At 42.2% G+C, this 26,692-nt stretch overlaps 1 protein-coding gene across 15 annotated transcripts in view; it reads left to right on the forward strand.

The window, feature by feature from the left end:
• The window catches only part of CADPS (calcium dependent secretion activator), a 1,625,151-nt gene that overhangs the window by 1,387,815 nt on the left and 210,644 nt on the right, over window positions 1-26,692 (forward strand). The window lies entirely within an intron of this gene.

A 26,692-nucleotide genomic window follows, 5' to 3' on the forward strand; every position in this document is an offset into this window, starting at 1 on the left:
ATTTTTCATTCATTAGTGTACCATCATATTACCAAGATTGTCCCATAAGTCTCATTTTACCAATGGGCAAAGTACTTTTTCTAGAGTGTTGTTTAAAGGTAGCCCAGACAGAACACACCTTGCAAGCATATGAGGTGCATGGGTTCAGGGCCTTGCAAGATGTTTAAACTGCTATATAATAGTTCCCTCTCATACCATAAGAGATGGCAATTGAGCAATTTGGCTACTGGTAGGTGCAATTTTCTTTTAGCCAAATATGTTCCATGTCAACATTGGTAAAGGTTGTATACAGGTTGTATTCATAATATATTTTTCAAAATCCAGAGTTAGTGGAATATTCTGAAGTAAGATGGCATTGAGCCTTGGCATTAGCTTGACAGCTGTGTTAATTGGCAGAATTCCATAACATTTCATGATCTGATGCTTTTTGTCAATAATGAATGCAGCACTGAAATGTAGGCTATTGCAATATCTAGACTTTCTTGGTTAGCTTTATTGGGCTGCCCCCATCAAAAATAGGGCACAGGGACGTTCCCTGTTCTGCTATTCAACTGGTAACCATAAACCGCTATCAGTATGTTGGATCAGTGTTTGTAATATGTGTTTTGTTTATATGATAGCAGACTGATGACAAGAGACCTTAGAAACAGAACTACATAGAAAAAACATCTAAAAACATTCTGGGACCTGGATTATCATGATGAAAGTTTGACAACCATTTTGGCAATAAAGACCATCTGAAACAAGTTGACTTAGGTACATGGAAGCCATGATGCTACCCATACATGTTCCACTTTAGTTGTTAATATGCTAAGGGTGCCCTAAAAATACATTGAACCACTCAGAGTATCACCCACAGGCATCTTTACATTTCATGTTTCTGGTCCCTAGATTGAGTTGTCAAAAGAAGGACTGAGGGCTGCCCCCATAAGAGGGGTTGAGCCGGCCAAGTGTCAATCATCATACTGGGCAAGGGCTTGATTGTGAAGCATGCTCCATAGAAACATGTGTATGAGAGTCCACCAAAAAAACAGGAATCCTCTCATCCCATGAGTGGTAATTAGTAATTCCAAGAGATTACCTCTCACTGTAAAATGGTTTAAATCTCTGGAGAAATGAGGTAAGTCCCCTTTGCGTTTTTCCTTCCTCCCTCTCTGTGATTTCTGAAACAATCTTAACATATCAACAAATAGCATTTAGTCTGCAATTTTCTTATAATCAAGGTGGCAATTCTCAGTAGATCATAGACCCCTCTGTCAGTGTGGGTAAATTGGGAAACTGATGTCTAAATTTGCTGGTCCAAGTCCTGCAAGAGAAATTTTCTAAATTTGGAAGAGGTCTTTGTGTTTTCTTTCAACATACAGTAGGGATTCTCCTCACCAACAGCTAGTTTGGAATTATTTTTGTATTTTTAATACCAGACGTCTGCTTTGAAGTTGCACTGAGCTGATCAGGGGTTCTTATATGTTAAGACTATCATTCTATTAGTTGGTGTGCCTATGGAACCATCTAAATGATTCCAACAATTGTAACTGACCCTTTCCCAATACTGTGATTTATTTATTACTAGGGAGGCCTGCATGTACCACCTAGGGCTTCTTCTGGTCCTATGATGGAAGTGGTCTCCAGTCATGCAGGGAAAGGCTGATGTAGTGACTTGTCAGCTTGTTTTTACCCTGCCCGCACCTATGACCAAATGGTTATGAACACGAGAACACGAATTTCCTTACTAGGTGTGAATGTGGGCATGTGCTGTTTGTTGATTTATTCTGGTTATTTGTTTTGCAGGGCTTTGTATGCGTGGGTCAACATTTTGAACTATCATCTCTTCAGGATCAGGAGCCTGTGTAGGTTCTGGAGGTGGGGTGTGATGTGGGTTTGTCTGGAGAGGTTGATGATGAGTCTGACTGCTTATTTTTGTATTGCCTGTAGTCTCCTTAGGAGGCATGCTGTGATTTCTACATAGAGTGTGTGGCCATTGTACAGTCTGATGAGGGCCTGCATGGCGGTCCTTCTGGTGTTGACTGGGAGCCACCTGAAGGTCTTACAGAGCATGCAATGGGTGTGAAAGCAGGCGGAAGAGACTGCTTTTACCTGTTTTTTCATAGATAGCGTTCTGTCCAAGATGATGCCATGGTTGAGGGTGTGGTCTGTCAAGGCGGGGGATGAGGCGAGTTCAGAAGGACACTATGTGTCATTCATTGGAGAGGTGTTTTTCCCAAAGATGAGGCCTTTTGTTTTATCCGTGTTGAGCTAGATACAGTTGCCCTTCATCCTGTATGTCACATTTATCATACATCTGTGGAAGTTGGGTCTGGTGGTGGGTTGGTCTTCAGGCAGTGAGAGGAGAGATGTCGTCTGACGGTGTTGGCCTTGGGGGTCATGTACATGTTGAAGAGGGTGGGGCTGAGGGACGAACCCTTGGGGACACCACAGAGGATTGTCTTGGCTTCCGAGGAGACTTATTTTCTGGGTTCTTCCAGTGAGGAATAAGGCAATCCATTTGGGGATGTCTTCCTGGATTCCGATGCGGTGGAGTCTGTTGATCAAAATGTGATGGGAGACATTGTTGAAGGCGGCTGAGAGGTCCAGAAGGATAAGGGCTTCCATTTTGTCGTGGTCCAGGAGGGCTCTGATGTAATCGGTGGCTGTGATCAGGGCTGTCTCAGTGCTATGGTTGGCTCAGAATTCATATTGGGAGGGCTCCAGGAAGTTATTGTGTTCCAGGTGTTCAGTTAGGTGCTGGTTGATTGCCTTTTTGAGAACCTTTGTGGGAAAGAGGAGCAGGGAGATGGGCCTGCAGGTCTTCAGTTCTGCTGGGTTGACGGATTGTTTTTCAGGAAGGGTCCACTTTTCAGCATGTTTCCAGCTCTCAGGGAAGGAGGCCATGGTGATGGAGATGTTCAAGACTTTCTTTAGCTCGTCACTTAACATCTCACTCCCAAAGTTGAAGACATGGTGAGGACAGGGGTCCATGGGTGCTCCAGAGTGCACCGAGTTCATGATGGAGATTGTGGCTTGAGTTGTGAGAGGCTCCAATGGGTGAGCAGGTGTTCGTGGTGTGCATTTGTGGGTGTGAGTAGGCTGATGCTATCAGTGGCCGTGGCTTGCGGTTTGAAGGTTTCGTAGATAGCTGAGATCTTGTCATGAAAGAAGTATTCCAGGGTGTTGCACAGTTCTTGGGAGAGGGTGATGTCATTACCGGTGGCTGCGTGGTTGGAGAACTCTTTCACAATAGTGAAGAGCTCTTTGCTGACATTTGTGCTGGCTTCTATGCGGTCTGCTAGGGCATTCGTCTTTGTTTCTTCAGGAGGCGTTGGCACTGGTTGAGTGCTGTCTTGAAGATGGTATGATTTCGTGTCTCTTTGTTGGTGCACCACTTCCTTTCTACTTGCCAACAGTTGCATTTGGTGAATTTCTGCTATGTGGTGAACCAGTTCGCTTTCCTAGCTGTACCTTTGGATTTAGCTGGCTTGGTGTGGGCATTCTGTGATCCACTAGGAGAATTTCTTCGCAGCCTGGGTTGGGTGTTGTGTTTGGGAGGTTGGAGTTCAGGACATTATACCACTGGCCTTCTGATATCTTCTTCCGGTTCCTGTGAATAGAGCTGGGGGGCCTGGTGCCAGTTTTGGTAGGTCCTGAGATAGGGAAGTAGACACTGTAGTAGTGAGTCCAGGTGAGCTGTGAGATGTGGTTGTACTTGACTATGGATGTGAAAATGGAGGTGAGTGTGTGTTCTGCGATGTGGGTAGGGTCAGTGACAAGTTGCTTGATGCCGATGTTGCTTATGCTTTCCAAGAGGTTGCTTGTGTTGGTGTTGCTGGTGTCATTGAGGTGGAATTTAATATCCCCTAGGAAGATGTAGTGGTTGGGGTTGATGGTGATCAGGGCAATGAGGTCAGGGATGGCATTGCAAAAGCTGGGGCGTGGTCCAGGTGGTCTGTAGGCGAGGGTGCCTCTGATGGTGCTTTTCACGTCTGTGTGGATATGGAAGCTAGGATGCTCCATTATAGGGGTTGAGTTGTCTGTGGATGTCGTGCAGAGGATGGTATCACTTTATACCAAGAGAAACGTGCAGTCTCTCTTAGGTAAAGTCCAAAATATTGTTTTTGCTAGAATGGACTCTCTATGCTATCATAACTCCAGTCTTTGTAAACCAATCCATCCTATTGCACTGAAAATGAATTCCTTCAAACAGGCAGAACCATAGAGGGTGAGCCAGAGAGTTTGGGAGGACACCTACAAGTTCAATAGCCTTGGTAGTATGGGTAATTTATGTCTTCCTCTGAAACTGAAATAGTCCTTGAAAACATCTCTCCTGATCACCTGTCCATTTTATCAGAGTCATTTGAAATGGAAGCAGAGATAAATTGTCAATCATGGCCATTTGCGTTTGGTAGTTTATCTTTCTCTCTCAAATCTTATTATTAATGGATTATTTCACCTAAGCTGGAAGTGATACCATGTTTGAATTCTCACCACTTAAATCAAAAGGTGATCACTTAGGCCTGTTTTTGGATGTTATCTTCTTAGGCCCAGTAATCTTTGTGCAGCTATGTTAGTATCAACGACCACTATCAGACTATACATAATAATTTATGTGCAGATTGAATATGTCATTATGAGAGATCAGTTATAGCTTGAAAGTTACCCTGCATCATGGATCGATAGCTGATATCAGATACGTGTGAATGGGTAGACAAGCAATCCCAATTCAACCCTTTTGCATCAGCCTGAGAGCCAGAGAGAAAGTCAGGCAAGCTCCACGGAGACAGCAGTTGCACGGAAAGTGAATACCACAACCTTTTATAGTAGCTCCTGGGGCCAATGAGTCTTGGTTAGCATCCTTCTGTCCAAAAAATAAGTCAAATTTCCCCAAAACAAGCAAAGATGGGTAATCCTGATGCATATGGAACTCCTCTTTATGGAGGGTGAGCATGTAGAGCCTTGCAAGTGAAAATGAGATGATCACTAGGAAAAAACCCAAATCATTGAGCATCGAAGTAATCATAAATTGAGGAAACTGACAACTAATGTTGTAACACATTACAGACAGCGACAACTCAGTGACTCTGATTTGAAATGGATGGTCATAGAGAAGGTTTATATGACAAGACCCAATGTGAATAGGTTGTTTAGGTTTAATACACATTGTCAGGTACATGATATACCACAAGTTTGCATATACATCCATTAACCACATCCATTAACCACCTACTAAGGATTGTGTTTTTAATCCTTTAAAGCCCTGCTGAAATTAACAATCAGAAAACCTGAACAGGTACTGCATCTCCTTCCCCTATTATATTGTAGGAAATTACTTATAAACAGGTTCCTGAGCTATGAGACCACGAGTGGAATACAGATACTAGACAAATGCTAGTAAGATATCGAAATTCAATGTATTATCTACAGAGTAAAGATATCCAAACATCTATATATTCTGCAGTGCTGTGTGTTATTACGTGGCATCCCAACATCCTTGAGCTTTCAGAAAATGTAAATACTCAATTTTGAGTTTATATCATATGCGGGCCAGTAATACCAGCTCTTGGACAATTTTTCGACATCAATCCGCGCCTCGAAATTTGAGAATGGTGTCGTAGTACACACAAGGAAAATAAGACATAATTAAAAATGGTTGTTGAAATCAAAATGTTTGAAACAAGGAAGTGCTTTGCTTACATTTTCCAAATAACCCAAAGATGATGCATTGTGCGTTTCATGGATTAGCGTGTTAGTGGAAGAACAGGCATTACATCATGGAAAATGTTAGTCATCTCTGCAGAATTTTGTGTTTGTAATACACAGTACATTAAAGGAGATGGCGGTGCATCAGAAGTTGCCTAAAATTATACTGGTTCCCTGTAACGTGCACAGTTTATTATGTGAGCTCTTTTCTAAAATAATAGATCTATTTTTTTCACTGAAAAAAGCAAATATTAAAGGGATATACTTAGGAATGGTAACAATATCTAACTTTACAATAAATAAAACCTTAGATATTCACTGAAAAAGCAATGGCTAAAGAGATGTTATTGTTAGGTAAAAATGTCACGTAAAACATACCATTTGAAACTAACAAAACTACAAACATTCAGTAGTTATCTCAAGTAACTATACCTCGTACAGCAATGTACCTATAACTCACATGTCATGGACAGTATTATTAACAATGATGGAATTTTAGATGTGATTATGGATGTTATAGATGTAGTCAATAAATATGTCATGACTGACTTAATATACAAGTGTAAATTCAGTGCATGGCAAGGGCGCAAGTTATAGGTGCTTTAGGGTATGAGTTTTAGTTACTTGGATTGCTATCACTGGAGAATTTCAGTGGTTTTGTTAGTTTCAAATGATAGGTTGTATGTGATATTTTCACCTAACGTAATGCACAGTAATGACGTAGGATCTAGCCTGGTATTGTCTGCTGCTCTGCCCCATCCAAGCTTGCTGCCCCTGCCTCCCTCCTCCTTGCCCTCTTTTATCCAACTCCGTACCCATGCAAGTTGTCCAACCCTGTGTGGCTGTTGATCTACCACTGTCCTTCCCACTGGCTCGGCACACTTATCTTGCTGGCCCTATTCTCATCCTCCCTGCTGTCTTTTGTCCCAGTCTATGCACCTGTCCCCCCACTACTCTCTCACATGGTCCGATGTACTGCCATTGCCCTTCAGTTAGCTTGAAGTCCCTGCTCACTCCTCCTGCCCTTTGATATTTGTGTGCATGCACCTGCGCCTTCCCTTTTGCCCATCATGTTCCATGGACATGCCACTGAACTTCCTGTCTACTTTGAGTGTTCTGATGAACTGCCACTGCCCCTCCCACCTGCCCAGCATGGTCAGATGGCTGCTGTCTGTCCCTGCCCCCTCCACCCTCCTTCCATTCTTTGAGTTCCATGACCCTATCCCCTCCCTCTTGCCCTCCATGGTCCATTTTGCTGTCACTCCCTTCTGCACTCCATGTTCTGTTGGGCTGCAACTTCACCTCCTTCCCCCTGCATGGTATGTTGTGAAGCCCCTGCCCACTTCCCCTGCCCTCCCTTGTCTGTGTCCAGCCCCTACCTCTCCCTTCTTCCCTCCATGGTCCTTTTTGAATGGCCCTGCACTCTCCCTCTTGAACACCATGGCTGTTCTGCTTCCACTAACCCTCCTGCTTGTCATGCATGGTCTTTTACGATATTACTGCCCTTCCCACCTGCCCTGAGCCACTCCCACCTTCGCTCCGTTGCCTGTGTGTATCCATTATAGTCTCTCTGTTGCCCTCCATTGCAGGGAACTGCATAGTCAGCTTGCTGCTCTTTTCCTTCCCCCTTGCCCCCTACCCTCCGTTTTCAATTTTCAGGCCCCTATCCCCTCCCTCCTGCTTTCCTTGGTCTGTGTGTGCCCCTGCTCCTCACTCCTGCCCTTCTTGGTCTGTTGTGCTGTAGCTGCCCCTCCTGTCTGTCCGGTATGGTCGCTTGCTGCACTGGCCTCTTTCCCCCTTTGCTCCATATTGTCCAAATGCGTGGCCCCTCTCTATTGCTTTCTATGATCTGTTCAGCTGCACTGTCCTCCTGCTTGCCCTCTGTGGTGCAATGTGCTGCTGCAACCCCTGGCACCTGCCCTGTTAGGTCAGTTTGGTGCCCCTACCCACCTCCTTCCTGAACGTTATTTTCTGAGTCCATGTCTCTACCCCATTCCTCCTGTTCTCCGTGGTTCGATGTACCATACAGCCAACATTTTGAGCTTGGTAAGAGGGAGATTTTGAAAAAAAAATCTGGGAAATTGATTTTCCCCATTGACTTACATTTAAAAAGTGATGTTAGGTGGGAGACAGCTCAAATAAAGCTCTTTTGGGCTTAGGAACATCCGGAGTCTCCTGCCTCAATCGGGTCTGTTGGAATGCATTGTTTGTCCACTGCCTCTCCTTCTGCCATCAATTGGCTGTTGTATTGCCACTACCTTTCTCACCTGTCTTGTGTGGCTGGTTTGTTGTCCCTGCCATCCTTTCTCCTTACCTCCATGGTCTGTTGTGCTGCCACTGCCACTTCTGTTCCAGCCTGCCTAGCATTTTCACCTTGCTGCCTCTGCCCCCTCCTCCCTGCCAACAATTGTCCGAATTTTTGCCCCTGACTGATGCCTCCCCATGGTGTTCTAATGGGCAACTAGATTGCTAACATTCTATATTTATTAGCCAAGTGTGGCACACCTGAGGTCATCTTGATGTAATTAAAACTGTAATACCCATGTCCTATTATCTATCAGTTCTGTCCTATTATCTATCAGTTTTTGTCAGATATATGGAATATTATAACCCGGATCTTTACGATCCAAACACCTTTACCTTTAGCTATTTTAAAATGTAAATGTTGTTTCCTTAAGTCTACATTATCTCCTATGAATTGTAAACTTTTGGACTTCCTTATTTCTACTACACTCAAATCTGTCACTTCTAATTGGAAAGATGCTACATTACTTTCAATTGATGCTTGGTGGTAATGGAATATTTTTCTTAGGCGTGGGCATGTATCATTTTCCCATACTCCTAATGAATCATCTGCTTCCAGGTCTAACATGGGGTCTAGCTTAGATTCATATGTTACTGCTTGTTCCTCAATTTAAAGCATGTATTTTAGTCTTTGTTAGTCAATATACGTTCACTGTAGCCCCCTTTTTGTTTTATTTATTCTTTATCTCTTTTATGCAATTTTTATTGATATTGTATTATATTTGGCTGCAAATGGATGCTTTATATTCCTTGTACAACTATTACGATTCGGTGTTATTTTCTGAATTGTGTTTATGATATGAGAAAAAAACATTTAATAAAAAAATTTGAACACAAAAACAAAACTGTAATACCCAAAGCATTTCATTTAGAAATTATAATATGAGGGGGCCTTTTTCCCATAGAAATTATGGTTAGTGCTCTAAAAAACTAAAATGAGGACACATTTTCTGAATTCTCAAGTAGCGACAAAGTGCTTTTAAATTATTTGCTATATTTATGTTTTTTATCCAGTTGATTATTTGTTTCACTTAGCGGAGATGATGTGTCATTACAGCCAGAGCTGCCTAATGTGCAACTGGGGAACAAGTTTTGAGTTTCAGTGTTGGCTTTACATCCTGTGATTCTGGGCAGATCACTTAATCTTCCAATTTCTCAAATGAAAATGAATGTGTCCTTATGTAATGTAACTGATGCTCATGGAAAGCACTCTAATAACTTCGAGTCAAGTCCACACTATATAAAACTGCAAAAAATAAATTACGCGTTTTGCACTCTTCTGTCATTAGGCTATACTTGGGCTACATTTTGGTAATATTAGTGCTAAGCTCCCTAATTTCCTCATTTACCGCAGTGCCATTGGTAGAAAATGCTTTCAGTTTTCCACTTCAATTCCATGAAGATGGCATTCAGACGTGGCACACTTTTGGCTTAAATTCTTAATGTTAGCACTCTAGTTGCTTATTAGAACAGTGTCAAAGCTGTTGATCACTAGAGAGTTAACTGTCAGTCTGCTGCTGGTGTTGAAATTGCATGTTTCAGTCTGCATGGCACAATTTTTTGATGAAATAGATGAGGAAGCTGTAGTGTCCTACCTAGCCCAGGGACTCACCAATGATTGCACCACACACAGAGCTTAGTATAGCACATCTTTATTCTTCTGCATGTAACAGCAAACTCAACATTCTAAACCTACATTCACTTTACTACACTCTAATGCTTCACAGTTCTATGGGGTCGATCAGGAGCCTCAAGGTCCCATCATAGCAAACTCACACAACATTACGAAAGGTGTTTGAGAACTCATTTAAAATGTGTCTTAATTTTGTTTCTACAGCACTAACCATAATTTCTATGACAAAATGAACCCTCTGATTTTGTTCCTTTCTAAATTAAATGTTTTAAGTTTTACCAGTTTGACTTTTAGCACTCTAGTTGTTCTTTAGAGCACTTTGTGAGGTTGAGGTAGAACACAAGGGAATCAACTGACAAGCTGCTCCTAATGGAAGTACATGTTTTACAGAGAATATTAGGTTTTATTCTCATATGGCTGAGAAAGATTGTGTTAGTTTACAGAAAATATGCTCTCATTTTAGCTTCTGAAGCACCTTCTATATTTTTTAACCGTGATTTCTCAAAAACTGCTGATCTGATTTACTCCAAATAACAAAATAGCACAATTTGCTTACCAAGATCTAGCTTTCTGCCAAATTTGGTGTAAATCCGTTCATCAGTTTTTTGCTGTAGCTCTGTCTAAAGAAGTCTATGGAAAATGCATGGGGATTTTTTTTCAGCCCCTGCTTGATGGATCACCTGGAAACTTTCCATGCAAAAACTATTCAAACAATATATATATATATATATATATATATCTTTGAGCCTTCCGCGCATGAGTTGCCTCCTTCTAAACGAGAGTTGCTTCGTTGTTACCGGACCCCACGGAAGCTGGTCTCTTTAAAATTGCCTTTGAAGTCTTCCCCAATATTTTCGGAAGAAAAACGAAGCCTTGTGTGGTTTGAGCAAATTTTTATTCCTCAATCAGCCGCTCGCCAAACGCGTTTCGAGTGCGTTGCACCCTTGTTCACTGACATAGAGATACATTATTAGCGGCCATTTAACTTACTGCACACGTGACTTCTAAACTACAAATTAAGTGTATGTGAAAACAGACTCGTAGTTTTACATATCGGTACAATTATATGCTGTTGGCAACAAATGGAAACGCTCATAGTTATAGTCATATATTATTTCATTGTACTTGAAAATAAAATAAAGACTTAAATGATTTTGCGTTTGAAATTGATTACTCGCAAATTTGCCTTCGTCAATTATTTGAAAATAGTAATGCCCAAGTGGGCCTTCTTATTGACCTTATCATTCTAGCCCCAGTGGGCGATTGCCAATACAATGCATCAATTCATACAAAAAACCAAGTCTCAAAACTGTATAATAAAAACGTTTCTTATAAAAGCAATTATAAGAACTGATTACTAAAGATGCGTGTACAAATCCTCTTCAATATTTAAACCATCTGGCTGTTTTGAATTTAATTCAATTATATAGCGTGACTCTAGTCTCCTCAATTGCTTTTCTCTGTTGCCTCCCCTTGGATTTTTTTCAATGGCATCTATCACATAGTACGATAGTCCCTCCACTCTTTTTTTATGAAATCTCGCAAAATGTCGAGCGACAGGATATGACCTGTCGCCATTTTTTATTGCTCTCAAGTGTTGAAGGACTCTGTTATGAACCTCTAGGATTGTGCTGCCCACGTACCTCAAGCCACAAGTGCATTGAAGCACGTAGACAGCAAAATCGGTCTTGCAAGAAAATTTTCCTTTAATCTTTTTCATTCTCTTATTTAAACCTGGTTCATACACTTCTGTATTAACACCATGTGTGCATGCTTTGCACTTGGTGCATTTCACAAATCTTTGTCTCTTCGTTAACCAAGTTGTTTTTGGTTGAGATTTCTTTAGAGTGTTTTTGACCAAATTTTGTTTGAAAGATCTTGCTTTACGAAATGTGATTTGTGGTCTACGGGAAACAACTTTACCAAGAATCGGGTCGTTCTTAATCACATGCCAGTGTTTGTTTAAAATACCTCTTAATTTGGTATGCTGTGCACTATAGGTTGTGATGAATCTCCCTGGTTGATTCAAAACCATTCTCTTCTTCTTTCCTTGGTTCACTTCTTTTTTCTCAAATAAAATTTCCTCTCTCTTTTTTCTTCCCACTTTGAAGATTGCACTGTCTATCCATTCATCTGCATACCCTCTTTCCTTAAACTTCTCTTTTACTACTCTCAATTCTCTTTCTATTTCCTGCTCATTGCTGCAATTCCGTTTCGTGCGTAAGCATTCACCATAGGGAATACTCCGCTTTAGATTTACCGGGTGAAAACTTTTTGCATGCAAGATAGTATTGCTAGAGGTGGGTTTTCTGTACAGTTTAGTTTCTACCCTTCCATTTTCGATGTACACTGTTAAATCCAAAAAGTTTACTTTAGTTTTACTTATTTCGCTTGTAAACTTCAAGTTAAGGTCATTACATTGTAAATCATTAATGAATGTCCTAGCCTCCTCTTCTGTGCCTTTCCACACTAAGAACAGGTCATCGATAAAGCGACTCCAATGTAAAATGTTATTTTCCCATTGTTGTTGGTACTGCGACCTGACCACCTGCCCCTCCCACCAGCCCATATGCAAATTAGCATAGCTGGGGGCGAAGCAGGTGCCCATCGCAGTGCCGCACACTTGATGGAACAACTCATTATTGAATAAGAAGTAATTGCTTGTCAAACATTTTTCAATCATTGTCAAAAGCATTTGGGTATGGGCCCACATTGTAACTGGTCTTGTTCCCAAAAAGTATCTAACAGCTTTTATCCCATCCACATGCCGTATACTTGTGTAGAGTGTTGACACATCAATTGTTATTAAAAGATAGTCATCTTCCCATGGCAAGTCATAAATGCCTCTCAAAAAATCCCCTGTGTCTTGGATATAAGAGGGTAAAGTTTGAACGAGGGGATTAATGAAGGAATCTACGTATTTTGATGTATTTTCTAAAGCACTTCCCATTGCTGAAATAATCGGGCGTCCTGGTGGTTCTAAAATATCTTTATGAACCTTGGGAATCAAGTAAAATACTGCTGTTACTGGATGGTCAATTTTTAAAAATTTTTATTCGTCATGATTGAGCAAACCCTGATCAAACCAATTCTTCAATTGAATGTTGTAGTGATCATTACTGGTGAGCATGACTTTATCATCCACTCGCACATAGCATTTTTTGTTGTTTAGCTGTTTATATGCCTCCGTGAGATATTTTTGTTTGTCCCACAGGACTATATTGCCACCTTTGTCCGCGTTGCGTACAATGCAGTTCTCATTCTCGGACAGTTTCTTCAATAAGGCTTGATACTCATTTTGCTTTGCATATTTATTGATTGAATTGTTAGTATTCATTTGACAGCTCAATTTCTTAAGTTCATTCGTAACCAAGTCGCAAAAAATGTCAATTCCATCCCTTGCTGACATAGGAATGAAACGTGAAGTGGGTCTGAAACCAGTTGGTGCTCCTTGTACAATGGATAAGTCTTCTTCTTGTGCCATTGTTTCTGCATCTGTTTCGTTTGTTCCAGATGTACATGTTGTATCCATTGATTTAAGTTCCATCATTAGGTCGAAGTCGTAAACTTGTAATCCACTTGCTTCAGTTGTGGGTCTTTCTATGGTGGGTACACTTTTCTGCACAGGATTTACAAGGAAATGTTTTTTCAATTTCAGTGTTCTAATAAATTTGAAGAGATCTATTCTGGTTTGGACATAATCCAGGTTTGATTCGGGGCAGAATGTTAAACCCAATTGTAAAATTTCTTTTTCTTTGTTGGTGAGGGTTACTTTTGTCAGATTGATTATTGCCTCATTTGCTCCTGTTATTTTTGGTTGTTTCTTTTCTTCTCTTGCCTTGGCTGCCCTCTTCCAACAGGCTGCCCCTTCCTCCTCGCTGTCCTCTGCCTCTTCCTCTTGGTGGTCTTTGCATCTGTGTTGGTGGCCTTGGTTGCAAGTTGAACCTGCGTTCTTCGCATAAAAAATCAAACTCTTCAATTACCGATGGTACTGTGGTTTGCATTTTGACTTCGTCATCCAGATCGGTATCAACTTCTGAACTGTGTAGACTGTTTTGTTCAGAGTGTATTTCTGGACTAAGTTTATTCACTTGAGCTTGCTTGTTGCGTCTTATCGTATCAAACTTCTTTGCGAAGGTGTAGATCTGGCCTCTGTCATAGTCCTGTTTATCTCTAATGAACTTCTGTGCCTTTCTTTCTCTTATGGTGGTTTCAAATGTTTTCATTCTTTCCTTCATTGCTGCTTTGAACTCCATAATCTGATCTTGATTTTCTTCTTTGCTTAAATCCTTTAACAGACCCTCTATTTCAGACAGAATCCTGCTCCTGTCTATGTCGGCATATTTGATTAGGATGGCCAACATTCTTCTTGAGGCGTCATTGTTGTTAGCAGCCCATTCACGTAACATGTCTGGATTGGGTTCTTCGTAGGTTGGGGTAACCATTATGCATAGTCATCTGGGCACTCGCTGTACTTCTAAGTATCGTTGTAACGATTTTGACTCCCACCATTTTGAAAGTTCCGAGCATTGAAGCTTTTCTAGGCATTTCAGTCGGGCATTTAAATCGCTCACTGCCTTGTTGGTGGACGTTGCCCCCACAGCATTGGTTGCAATTGTACACGCATCATTGAATATCTGCGAAGCTGCTTCTTCGCGTTCTTTGATCTCTGTGGCTGACATGTTGAGAAATGTTTCACTTTACTCACGGGATCTCTCGTTATAACCACAACCGCTCACGTATTGGTGTTATTAATCCACGTATACGCTAAACTTCACTCTCTCCTTCTGTGTTTTTATTATTGGAATCCAGACTTACCGCGAAACTCCCGCGCTGCCGTCTCCTTCCCTCCGGGCTGCGCGTCGTATTCTCGTGCTGGTATTCCTGATTCAATTTGAGAGTCTTTCAAGTCTCTTACACCATGAGGGGGGGAGGCAGCATTGATTTCTTTGAGCCTTCCGCGTATGAGTTGCCTCCTCCTAAACGAGAGTTGCTTCATTGTTACCGGACCCCACGGAAGCCGGTCTCTTTAAAATTGTCTGCCAAATTTCACGTAATTCTGTTCAGCCGTTCGGGCTGTAGCTGCGTCTAAAGGTCCTATGGAAAAATGCATGGGGAAAACGTGTTTTGGGACCCCCCCTTTTTCTCGGCCCCCGCTTGACGAATCACCCCGAGACTTTCAGGGTAGGAGCTGAGCGGAGCACCCCATTAGTTTTGAACATTTCGAGAGGATTCGTCAACCGGCGCCAAAGTTATTCAAAATAGAATTTTGAGATTTCCTATGGAAACTAGGTTGTAACTATAACTATCTACTGGCGACCGCCAGTAGATAATATATGGCTTTTCCCACTTTACAGCTCGGCAAGGACAGCACTGTGCTAGTTCTATGCTTAAAGACTTTGTTGTAGAAATGGCAAAAGTCTTTGTCCCTTTCTATCTGGGCGTGGATTGCACTATGCTAATCCTATGCTTAAAGACTTTGATAGAAGAGCAGACATTTGAGGTGAGAAGATCTGGTGTCACTGGTGTTTAGAGTGCTCTATACAGGAGCTGCTTTCCACCTAAGCTTGAGAACTACCCAGAGTTCTCTGCTTCTTTTTTCCATATATATATACATATATATATATATATATATATATATATATATACATATATATATATATATATATTACCTACTGGCGGTCGCCAGTAGGTAGTTATAGTTAGGACCACGTTTCCATAGGAAATTCGCAACATTCTATTTTGAATAACTTTTGCGCCGGTCGACGAATCCTCACAAATTTTTCAAAATAGGTGGGGCGCTACGCTCTGCTCCTACCCTAAAAGTCTCGGGGGGTTTCTTCAAGCGGGGGCTGAGATAAAAGGGGGGTCCCAAAACGCGTTTTTCCCATGCATTTTTCCATAGGACCTGTAGACACAGCTACAGCCCGAACGGCTGAACAGAATTACTTGAAATTTGGCAGAGAGGTAGTCCTCAGGTCAAGGAAGTGCCTTTTGTAGGTTTGGTGTAAATCTGTTCAGTAGATTCTGAGAAAATAGCCTTTAAATCAATATATATATCTGAGCCAGCTTACGGTGCGCTTACGGTGCGCTTACCGTACGCGTACGGTGGCGTGCGCGAGCGCGATTCTGATTGGCTCTTAGATCTTAGTAAACATTCGACCGGCCGAAACCAGGAAGCGGCGGCCGCGATTTTCTCTCTCGCACTCTGAGTAGGGCTGCATAAATGAAGCCAAAAAATGGGTAAAGGGGCAGTATATTGAAATAATAATCACCCAGCAATGATATACGGGCCCCCAAACAACCCACAAGGCCAAAAAAAAAAATTTTTTTTTTTTCGAAAAATCGCCGATTACGCTTACGGTAAAAAAAATAAAAAAAAAATAAGTATCCACACTCTCCCCACCCCATGTGCAAATGGTGCCCGAAGGGCGCCATTTGTGCATGGCTTATGAAATAATTGAAATTAATAAACAAAACATTTCACAACGATGCGCATAATATGTCCCCCATGTGCGCACGGTGTGCGAAGCGCATCGTGTGTACATGGACCATCTCGCATATTGTGGGCACGCGGTGCGCGCAGCGCACCGCGTGACCACCGTGCGTGCATGGCACTAACTGCGTAAAGTGGGCGCACGGTGCGCGAAGTGCACCGTGCGCGCACGGAACGAACTGCGTTAAGTGGGCGCGCACGCCACGAATGGCGCAAAGTAAGTTAGCATTTAAAAAACCGTACAAATTCACTGAAAAAACCATAGGTTTCACACACGTTATAGTTAGGAATTAGCATTTAAAAAACCTTGCAAATTCACTGAAAAAACCATAGGTTTCACACATGTTATAGTTAGCTGTACATTTTACTGATAAAAAACCAATGAAATTCCCCCGTTATAGTTACTGTAGGCAACTATAACTCACGCGACCGTAATCCTCTGCTGATGACATATGTGTCTTTATGAAAAAAAAATATTTGTAATATATGTACAGCTAAAATTTAATGGAAGAAGACATGGGCAAATAAGTGTCTAAATACAGTATTAGCATCAGCAGAGGATTGCGGTCGCGTGAGTTATAGTTGCCTACAGTAACTATAACGGGGGAATTTCATTGGTTTTTTATCAGTAAAATGTACAGCTAACTATATATATATATATATATATATTTCAAAAAAGGTTGCCCAAGGTGGAGAGGCCACACCCGAGGAGGTAAACACACAAATGCTGCCGGCGGTTTGAAAGCAAGCTTGACACACCCCATTCCGCTGGCTTGCCAAACGCGTTTCGGGCGTCATCTCGCCCTTGATCACTGGCTGCACTACAAGAGGACAAAGACAAGGTAATGTCGTGCACCTGTTTTTATTGCAAAGTAGTAGTCCCGCCCACATGGGCTCTGGCAAGGCATTGTGGTCTTAGCAGTTCCTGCCGGACTCAGGCGCAAACCGCTGTGGGTGCCAAAGTCCTTTGGTAGCGAAAATGTCTCTCCCAAGTGGGTGGAAAGGGATATATACACAAGCTGCCATCAAACCAATATGTACCTGCAGCTAAGGCCCTCCTCAGTCCAATCGCCGCTTGTGGTAATAAGCAGCGCAGATCCGCCATGAGAAAGCGGCGGGGCCTCCCCGCGACCAGGCTGGCCGCTTAATATTTCAAAAAAGGTTGCCCAAGGTGGAGAGGCCACACCCGAGGAGGTAAACACACAAATGCTGCCGGCGGTTTGAAAGCAAGCTTGACACACCCCATTCCGCTGGCTTGCCAAACGCGTTTCGGGCGTCATCTCGCCCTTGATCACTGGCTGCACTACAAGAGGACAAAGACAAGGTAATGTCGTGCACCTGTTTTTATTGCAAAGTAGTAGTCCCGCCCACATGGGCTCTGGCAAGGCATTGTGGTCTTAGCAGTTCCTGCCGGACTCAGGCGCAAACCGCTGTGGGTGCCAAAGTCCTTTGGTAGCGAAAATGTCTCTCCCAAGTGGGTGGAAAGGGATATATACACAAGCTGCCATCAAACCAATATGTACCTGCAGCTAAGGCCCTCCTCAGTCCAATCGCCGCTTGTGGTAATAAGCAGCGCAGATCCGCCATGAGAAAGCGGCGGGGCCTCCCCGCGACCAGGCTGGCCGCTTAATATTTCAAAAAAGGTTGCCCAAGGTGGAGAGGCCACACCCGAGGAGGTAAACACACAAATGCTGCCGGCGGTTTGAAAGCAAGCTTGACACACCCCATTCCGCTGGCTTGCCAAACGCGTTTCGGGCGTCATCTCGCCCTTGATCACTGGCTGCACTACAAGAGGACAAAGACAAGGTAATGTCGTGCACCTGTTTTTATTGCAAAGTAGTAGTCCCGCCCACATGGGCTCTGGCAAGGCATTGTGGTCTTAGCAGTTCCTGCCGGACTCAGGCGCAAACCGCTGTGGGTGCCAAAGTCCTTTGGTAGCGAAAATGTCTCTCCCAAGTGGGTGGAAAGGGATATATACACAAGCTGCCATCAAACCAATATGTACCTGCAGCTAAGGCCCTCCTCAGTCCAATCGCCGCTTGTGGTAATAAGCAGCGCAGATCCGCCATGGGAAAGCGGCGGGGCCTCCCCGCGACCAGGCTGGCCGCTTAATATTTCAAAAAAGGTTGCCCAAGGCCCCCAAACAACCCACAAGGCCAAAACAAAAATTTTTTTTTTTTTTGAAAAATCGCCGATTACGCTTACGGTAAAAAAAAAAAAAAAAAATAAGTATCCACACTCTCCCCACCCCATGTGCAAATGGTGCCCGAAGGGCGCCATTTGTGCATGGCTTATGAAATAATTGAAATTAATAAACAAAACATTTCACAACGATGCGCATAATATGTCCCCCATGTGCGCACGGTGTGCGAAGCGCATCGTGTGTACATGGACCATCTCGCATAATGTGGTCACGCGGTGCGCGCAGCGCACCGCGTGACCACCGTGCGTGCATGGCACTAACTGCGTAAAGTGGGCGCGCGGTGCGCGAAGCGCACCGCGTGCTCATTGTGCCCGCACGGTGCGCGAAGTGCACCGTGCGCGCACGGAACGAACTGCGTTAAGTGGGCGCGCACGCCACGAATGGCGCAAAGTAAGTTAGCATTTAAAAAACCGTACAAATTCACTGAAAAAACCATAGGTTTCACACACGTTATAGTTAGGAATTAGCATTTAAAAAACCTTGCAAATTCACTGAAAAAACCATAGGTTTCACACATGTTATAGTTAGCTGTACATTTTACTGATAAAAAACCAATGAAATTCCCCCGTTATAGTTACTGTAGGCAACTATAACTCACGCGACCGTAATCCTCTGCTGATGACATATGTGTCTTTATGAAAAAAAAATATTTGTAATATATGTACAGCTAAAATTTAATGGAAGAAGACATGGGCAAATAAGTGTCTAAATACAGTATTAGCATCAGCAGAGGATTGCGGTCGCGTGAGTTATAGTTGCCTACAGTAACTATAACGGGGGAATTTAATTGGTTTTTTATCAGTAAAATGTACAGCTAACTATAACATGTGTGAAACCTATGGTTTTTTCAGTGAATATATATATATATATATATATATATATATATATATATATATATACATATATATATTCACTGAAAAAACCAGAGGTTTCACACACGTTATAGTTAGCTGGACATTTTACTCGTAAAAAACCAATGAAATTCCCCCATTATAGTTAGTTCAGCTAACTATAACTCGCGCGCCCGCAATCCACTGCTGATGACGTCACATATTACATCACTCATGACATGGTCAGTGAGATCACTGATGACATCACTGATGACATCTCAAATGACATCACTGATGACATCACTGATGGCATCATCCAGTGAGTATGTATTTTTGAAAAATTTCAATATGTTTAATATATATAGGGAAAGGCCTGTTTAAGAATGAGTGGGTGTACAAGTGTGTAAATGGATGATTTTCTGTGGTGCATAACATGATTCTTTAAGTTAGTCATTAAATGTATCTTACTGCAGACTAGTGACTAAACTGTGTAAATGTGTGTATGTGTCTGTATGTTGGTGTATAAGTGGCTGCATGGTTTTGAGAACAGCTATATGAGTCTCTATATGGGTAATTGATTGGTTGTCTAAGTCTCTGTATGGGTTCATGAGTGTTTGTGTGGTTAGGGTGTGTGTCAGTCTATGCATAGATGTGTGAGTGGGTGATTTTATGGGTGCATGGTTTTAAGGCTGCATCTGTGATGGACTGTATGGTTGAGTGAGTGTATGTATGGGTGTGTTAGGGATTGAATGTATATCTCACTGGTACATTTGTGACTAACTACATATGTGAAAGGCAGTATATATGCGTGTAAGAGTATATAAGTGGGTAGATGTGAGAGTGTGTGATTGTGAGAGTTACTGTATGGATGAGTGTGTGCTTGTATCAATGATTCTATAAGAGCGTAAGAATGTGATACTATTTTTATGAGTAAGTGAACTTGAATGTGTTTCACTGCCTAAGTGAGTAAATTGGAGTGTGATTATTTCCATGACTGACTAGGTGTGAGAGTACCTCTATGGATGATTGGTGGTGTGTGGGTGTCTATATAGGTATGTAAATGCATAGGATAATTTTGTATGGAGTGACTGTAAGTATGAGTAACTGTACAGGTGAATGAGTGGAGGTGTATGTAGACCTAACAGTTAATAATTGGGTATGTAGTTATTGGTATTGGAGTATGTATGGTTTTGAGAATGGAACTCTTAAATTTTTAGTTGGTGTATCAAAGGTTATATTAGAATGTGAGAAGATGTGCTACTCTATCACAAGGATGATGTCATCAGTGATGTCATCAGTGATGTCATTTGAGATGTCATCAGTGATGTCACTGACCATGTCATGAGTGATGTAATATGTGACGTCATCAGCAGTGGATTGCGGGCGCGCGAGTTATAGTTAGCTGAACTAACTATAACGGGGGAATTTCATTGGTTTTTTACGAGTAAAATGTCCAGCTAACTATAACGTGTGTGAAACCTCTGGTTTTTTCAGTGAATATATATATATATATACATATATATATATTATCTACTGGCGGTCGCCAGTAGATAGTTATAGTTAGGACCCTGTTTCCATAGGAAAACCGCAACATTCTATTTTGAATAACTTTGGCGCCGGTCGACGAATCCTCGCGAAATTTTCAAAACTAATGGGGCGCTACGGTCCGCTCCTACCCTGAAAGTCTCGGGGGGATTCATCAAGCGGGGGCTGAGAAAAAAGGGGGGTCCCAAAACGCGTTTTCCCCATGCATTTTTCCATAGGACCTTTAGACACAGCTACAGCCCGAACGGCTGAACAGAGTTACTTGAAATTTGGCAGAGAGGTAGTCTACAGGTCAAGGAAGTGCCTTTTGTAGGTCTGGTGTAAATCTGTTCAGTAGTTCCAGAGAAAATAGCATTTAAATCAATATATATATCTGTGGCAGCTTACGGTGCGCTTACCGTGCGCTTACGGTAAGCTTACCGTACGCGTACGGTGACGTGCGCGAGCGCGATTCTGATTGGCTGTTAGATCTTAGTAAACATTCGAATCGGTCGAAACCAGGAAGTGTCGGCCGCCATTTTCTCACTCGCACTCTGAGGGGGGAGGAAAAACAAAGCTGGATAACATGAAAAGGGGCAGGCTAGACAGCTCCTAACCACATAGCCATGGTTAGGGTGTCCCAAAAGAACCACCAAGGCCAAAAAATTTTTTTTTTTTTTTTTTTTAAAACGCCGATTACGCTTACCGTACGCGTACGGTAAAAAATAAATAAAAAAAAAAAAACAATATCCACAATTGCCCCACCCAGTGTGCAAAAGGTGCCCGAAGGGCACCTTTTGTGCATGGCATATATATCAACAGAACAAATAATAGATAACCTATCACAACGAAGCGCATAATATGTCCGTGTGCGGACGGTGCGCGAAGCGCATCGTGCGTACATGGCCCATCCAGCGTAACGTGGGCACGCGGTGCGCGTAGCGCACCGCGTGCGACACGTGCGTGCACGGCACTAACTGCGTAAAGTGGGCGCGCGGTGCGCGAAGCGCACCGTGCGCGCATGGAACGAACTGCGTGAAGTGGGCGCGCACGCCACGAACGGCGTAAAGTAACTTAGCATTTAAAAAAACGTACAAATTCACTGAAAAAACCATAGGTTTCACACACGTTATAGTTAGTAATTAGCATTTAAAAAACCTTGCAAATTCAATGAAAAAACCATAGGTTTCACACATGTTACAGTTAGCTGGACATTTCACTCGTAAAAAACCATTGAAATTCCCCCGTTATAGTTAGTGCAGGCAACTATAACTCACGCGACCGCAATCCTCTGCTGATGACATATGTGTCTTTATGAAAAAAAAATATTTGTAATATATGTATAGCTAAAATTTAATGGAAGAAGACATGGGCAAATAAGTGTCTAAATACAGTATTAGCATCAGCAGAGGATTGCGGTCGCGTGAGTTATAGTTGCCTGCACTAACTATAATGGGGGAATTTCAATGGTTTTTTACGAGTGAAATGTCCAGCTAACTGTAACATGTGTGAAACCTATGGTTTTTTCATTGAATATACATATATATACATATTCACTGAAAAAACCATAGGTTTCACACATGTTATAGTTAGCGGAAATTTTACTGATGAAAAACCAATGAAATTGCCCCGTTATAGTTAGTGCTGGCAACTATAACTCACGCGACCGCAATCCTCTGTTGATGCTAATACTGTATTTAGACACTTATTTGCCCATGTCTTCTTCCATACATTTTTAGCTATACATATATTACAAATATTTTTTTTTATAAAGACACATATGTCATCAGCAGAAGATTGCGGTCGCGTGAGTTATAGTTGCCAGCACTAACTATAACGGGGCAATTTCATTGGTTTTTTATCAGTAAAATTTCCGCTAACTATAACATGTGTGAAACCTATGGTTTTTTCAGTGAATTTGCAAGGTTTTTTAAATGCTAATTCCTAACTATAACGTGTGTGAAACCTATGGTTTTTTCAGTGAATTTGTACGTTTTTTTAAATGCTAAATTACTTTACGCCATTCGAGGCGTGCGCGCCCACTTAACGCAGTGCGTTCCGTGCACGGTTTTTATCAACTTTAATAAGCCCTGTACATTTGGTGGCCTTCGGCCACCAAAAGCACAGGGGGTGGGGTCAATGTGGATAGTGTTTTTTTATTTCGATTTTATAATTTCATGTTGCCAAAATATAGTTTTTTTAGTGATGTAATATGACCTGTACATTTGGTGGCCTACGGCCACCAAAAGCACAGGGGGTGGGGTAAGTGTGGATAGTGTTTTTTTTATTTCTATTTTTTACCGTACGCTTACGGTAAGCGTACGGTAAGCGTACTCGGCGAAATTGCCGGAAAAAAAAAAAAACGTTTTTGCTCTTGGGGGATGTTTGGGGACTCCCTCAACATGACTATGTGGGAGGGAGTTGTCAAAACAGCCCCGTAACATGTTTTTGGGCATCATGTTTGATAAATAACACTCAGTGCGAGAGACAAAATGGCGGACGCCGCTTCCTGGTTTCGGACGATTCGAATGTTTACTAAGATCTAAGAGCCAATCAGAATCGCGCTCGCGCACGCCACCGTACGCGTACGGTAAGCGTACGGTAAGCGTACCGTAAGCGGGCTCAGATATATATATTGATTTAAAGGCTATTTTCTCAGAATCTACTGAACAGATTTACACCAAACCTACAAAAGGCACTTCCTTGACATAGGGACTACCTCTCTGCCAAATTTCTAGTAATTCTGTTCAGCCGTTCCGGCTGTAGCTCTGTCTAAAAGTCCTATGGAAAAATGCATGGGAAAAACGCGTTTTGGGACCCCCCTTTTATCTCAGCCCCCGCTTGACGAATCCCCCCGAGACTTTCAGGGTAGGAGCGGAGCGTAGCGCCCCACCTATTTTGAGAAATTCGCGAGGATTCATCGACCGGCGCCAAAGTTATTCAAAATAGAATGTTGCGGATTTCCTATGGAAAAGGGGTCCTAACTATAACTACCTACTGGCGACCGCCAGTAGGTAATATATACATATATATATAATATATATACACACAGTCACCAGTGGGCAGTTATAGTTAGGACCATGTTTCTGTTCAAAAAGTGTTTTTTCTCTTTTGCACCATTTGACAAATCTTTGTGACATTTTCAAAACTAATAGCCCACTTATTTCAGCTGCTGTGTTAAATGTTTGGGGGTGATTTGTCAAGTGGGGCTGAGAAAAAGGGGGTCCCAAAACAGGTTTTCTCCATGTTAATTTCCATAGGAAACTGTTGATGCAGCTGCAGCTTTAGCTTGAAATGCTGAACAGAATTACACCAAATTTGGCAAAAAAGTAGCTCTTGTTCCAGAGTGAACTCTTTTGTTAAATGGTGAACATCTGTTCAGTAGTCCCTGAGAAATATAAACATTTCTCAGATATACAAATATGGCCTCGGAGGATCCGTGAACCGTCACTATCTCGAGCCTGCAATCTGATTGGCTGCCAAGACTTCAAACTAGGAAGTGTTGGCAGACATCTTGTGACTCAGTTCAACTGAGTCACAAGAAAAAAGGTAAAAGAACTTTAAAAAATAAGAAAAGGGGGCAGGATAGAAACACCCTGAACCCCTAGGCCTGCTCAGAGGGTACCACATGGACCCCCAGGGCCAAAACAAAATTTTTTTAAATGAAGCGCGGCCTTTGGCGCTTCGTTTTCTTTAAGCCCGGGGTAAAATAGAAGCGGGGAAGCCCCAGGGACTTCCATCGCTCAACAATCCAGCTGTGTTGGGCTTACTGGATGTAACAGGAGGGCTAGTTGGCCCCCAGGGACCCTCCAGACGCAAGGGGACTTGATCTCATCACTAAGAGTGCACCAGGAGGTGCGTTTGCAGAGTGGTGGAGAAAGGGGTGGGGCCTGTGACTACCTCTCAGCAATCCCACTGTGTGGGGCTTACTGGAGGTAACAGGTAGGCTAGTTGGCCCCTAAGGATCCCCAGCAGGGAAGGGGACTTCATACCCAACCAAGAGTGCACGAGAAAGCCCTTTACAGAGTGGTGGACAAAGGGGGAGTGGCCTGGTATCAGAACTCAGCAATTTTGCTGTGTGGGACTTACTGGAGGTAATAGGAGGGGTACAATGCCCCCAAGGACATCCTTGGGGGAAAACTACCCCTACTGTTACTGCCAGAAAGTCCCACACAGTGGGATTGCTAAGAGGTCTTCGGAGGCCACGCCCCCCCGTCCACCACTCTGCAAGCACTCCTCCTGGTGCACTACTGGTTGGGGATGAAGTACACTTTGCTCCAGAGGGACTTTGGGGGTTAATAAGCCCTCCTGGTACGTCCTGTAAGTCCTACGTAACAGAATTTCTGAGAGCTGGTCAAATGCCCAGACCTCTTTCTCCACCACTCTGCATTCGTGACTGTTAGTTAAAAAAACCTTTAAAATTCACTGACAAAACACACAGGTTCAGGGGTGTTATAGTTAGAAATTAGCATTTAAAACAACGTAGACATTCACTGAAAAAAACAAAGGTTTTTGGGACGTTATAGTTAGAAATTAGCATTGAATCGATGAATCAGTGAGTGGGGATGTAAGTCCTGGTATGGCTCTGTGAATGGGTTTGTGAATGGTTGTGTGAGAGTGCCAGTGGGTGTATAAAAGCTTCTATAGGGGTGTGAGCGGGTGTGTCAGAGATGATGTGGATGACGTAACCACTGAAGTCATCAGTGATGTCACTGGAGATGTCATCAGTGATGTCATTAGTAATGTCACTGACCATGTCATGAGTGATGTAATATGTGAGGTCATAAGCAGTGCATTGCAGGGGTGCGAGTTATTGTTAGCTCAGCTAACTATAACGGCTTAATTTCACTGGTTTTGTACGAGTGAAATGTCAGCCTAACTGTAACTTCCCTGTAACCTTTGGTTTTCTGAGTGAATTTCTAAGGTTTTTTAAATGCTAATTTCTCACTATAAACCTATAGTTTTTTCAGGGAATATCTATCTATCTATCTATCTATCTATCTATCTATCTATCTATCTATCTATCTATCTATCTATCTATCTATCTATCTATCTATCTATCTATCTATCTATCTATCTATCTATCTATCTATCTATCTATCTATCTATCTATCTGTCTATCTGTCTATCTGTCTATCTGTCTATCTATCTATCTATCTATCTATCTATCTATCTATCTATCTATCTATCTATCTATCTATCTATCTATCTTTCTATCTACTGTATATATATATGTGTTTATATATATATATCGAGAGAGAGAGAGAAGTGTGTAATGTGTAACAACGTGGGCCTATTTCAGCCCCCCACCCCCTCTTTCAAGTTGCAAATGTAAGTCAAAGTCCGTCTTAAATCGGCTGCCAGATTTCCCTGCAGTTTTTAGTTGTCTTTGCAGACAGCCGCCTTTGATGTACAAATAGACATTTGTGATGGCAGTTAATTTGTTTTCTATCCCTCCTCAGAGGAGATTGTGTATTAATTATTCTGAGAAGCCGGACTGATTGCTCCGTTGCTTTGAGGTCACCCCAGCCTCGGTAGATTGATTTGCACAGTATTTTCAAGCCTTTTAAATCACAGGATTTCTTCATGATGTACAGAGATTTGGAGAGTGCAGATTCCCATATATTTTGGAAAAAAATTACAAAAATAATATATTACTCAATTTACTTTTCTTTGTTTCTCTAGAACTCAGATTGTACTTGATTTCTTCTAGTCGCACTTTGTTTTGGTGATACGTTAATATACTTCTTACTTGTTACCTACAACAAAAATAGGAATATAATGGAAACAAGTTGTTTGCGGAATGTATGGTTCTTATTTCAAATAGTTCGATGTTCTAACATGTGCAACATGTCTGGAGACTACCATAGCATTCAGGAAAAATAATTGATGATGGACACACCTTCCTGCAGATTTCTTGCTTATGAACTATCCTTCCAGTGGTAAAAATGTAAGAAAAAGCTTTTTTCTCAGCAATATCACTTAGTGCAAAAAGGTGACACTGTACAGCT

The sequence above is a fragment of the Triturus cristatus genome, chromosome 9 (assembly GCF_964204655.1).
Source record: "Triturus cristatus chromosome 9, aTriCri1.1, whole genome shotgun sequence".
Classification (NCBI taxonomy): Eukaryota; Metazoa; Chordata; class Amphibia; order Caudata; family Salamandridae; genus Triturus; species Triturus cristatus.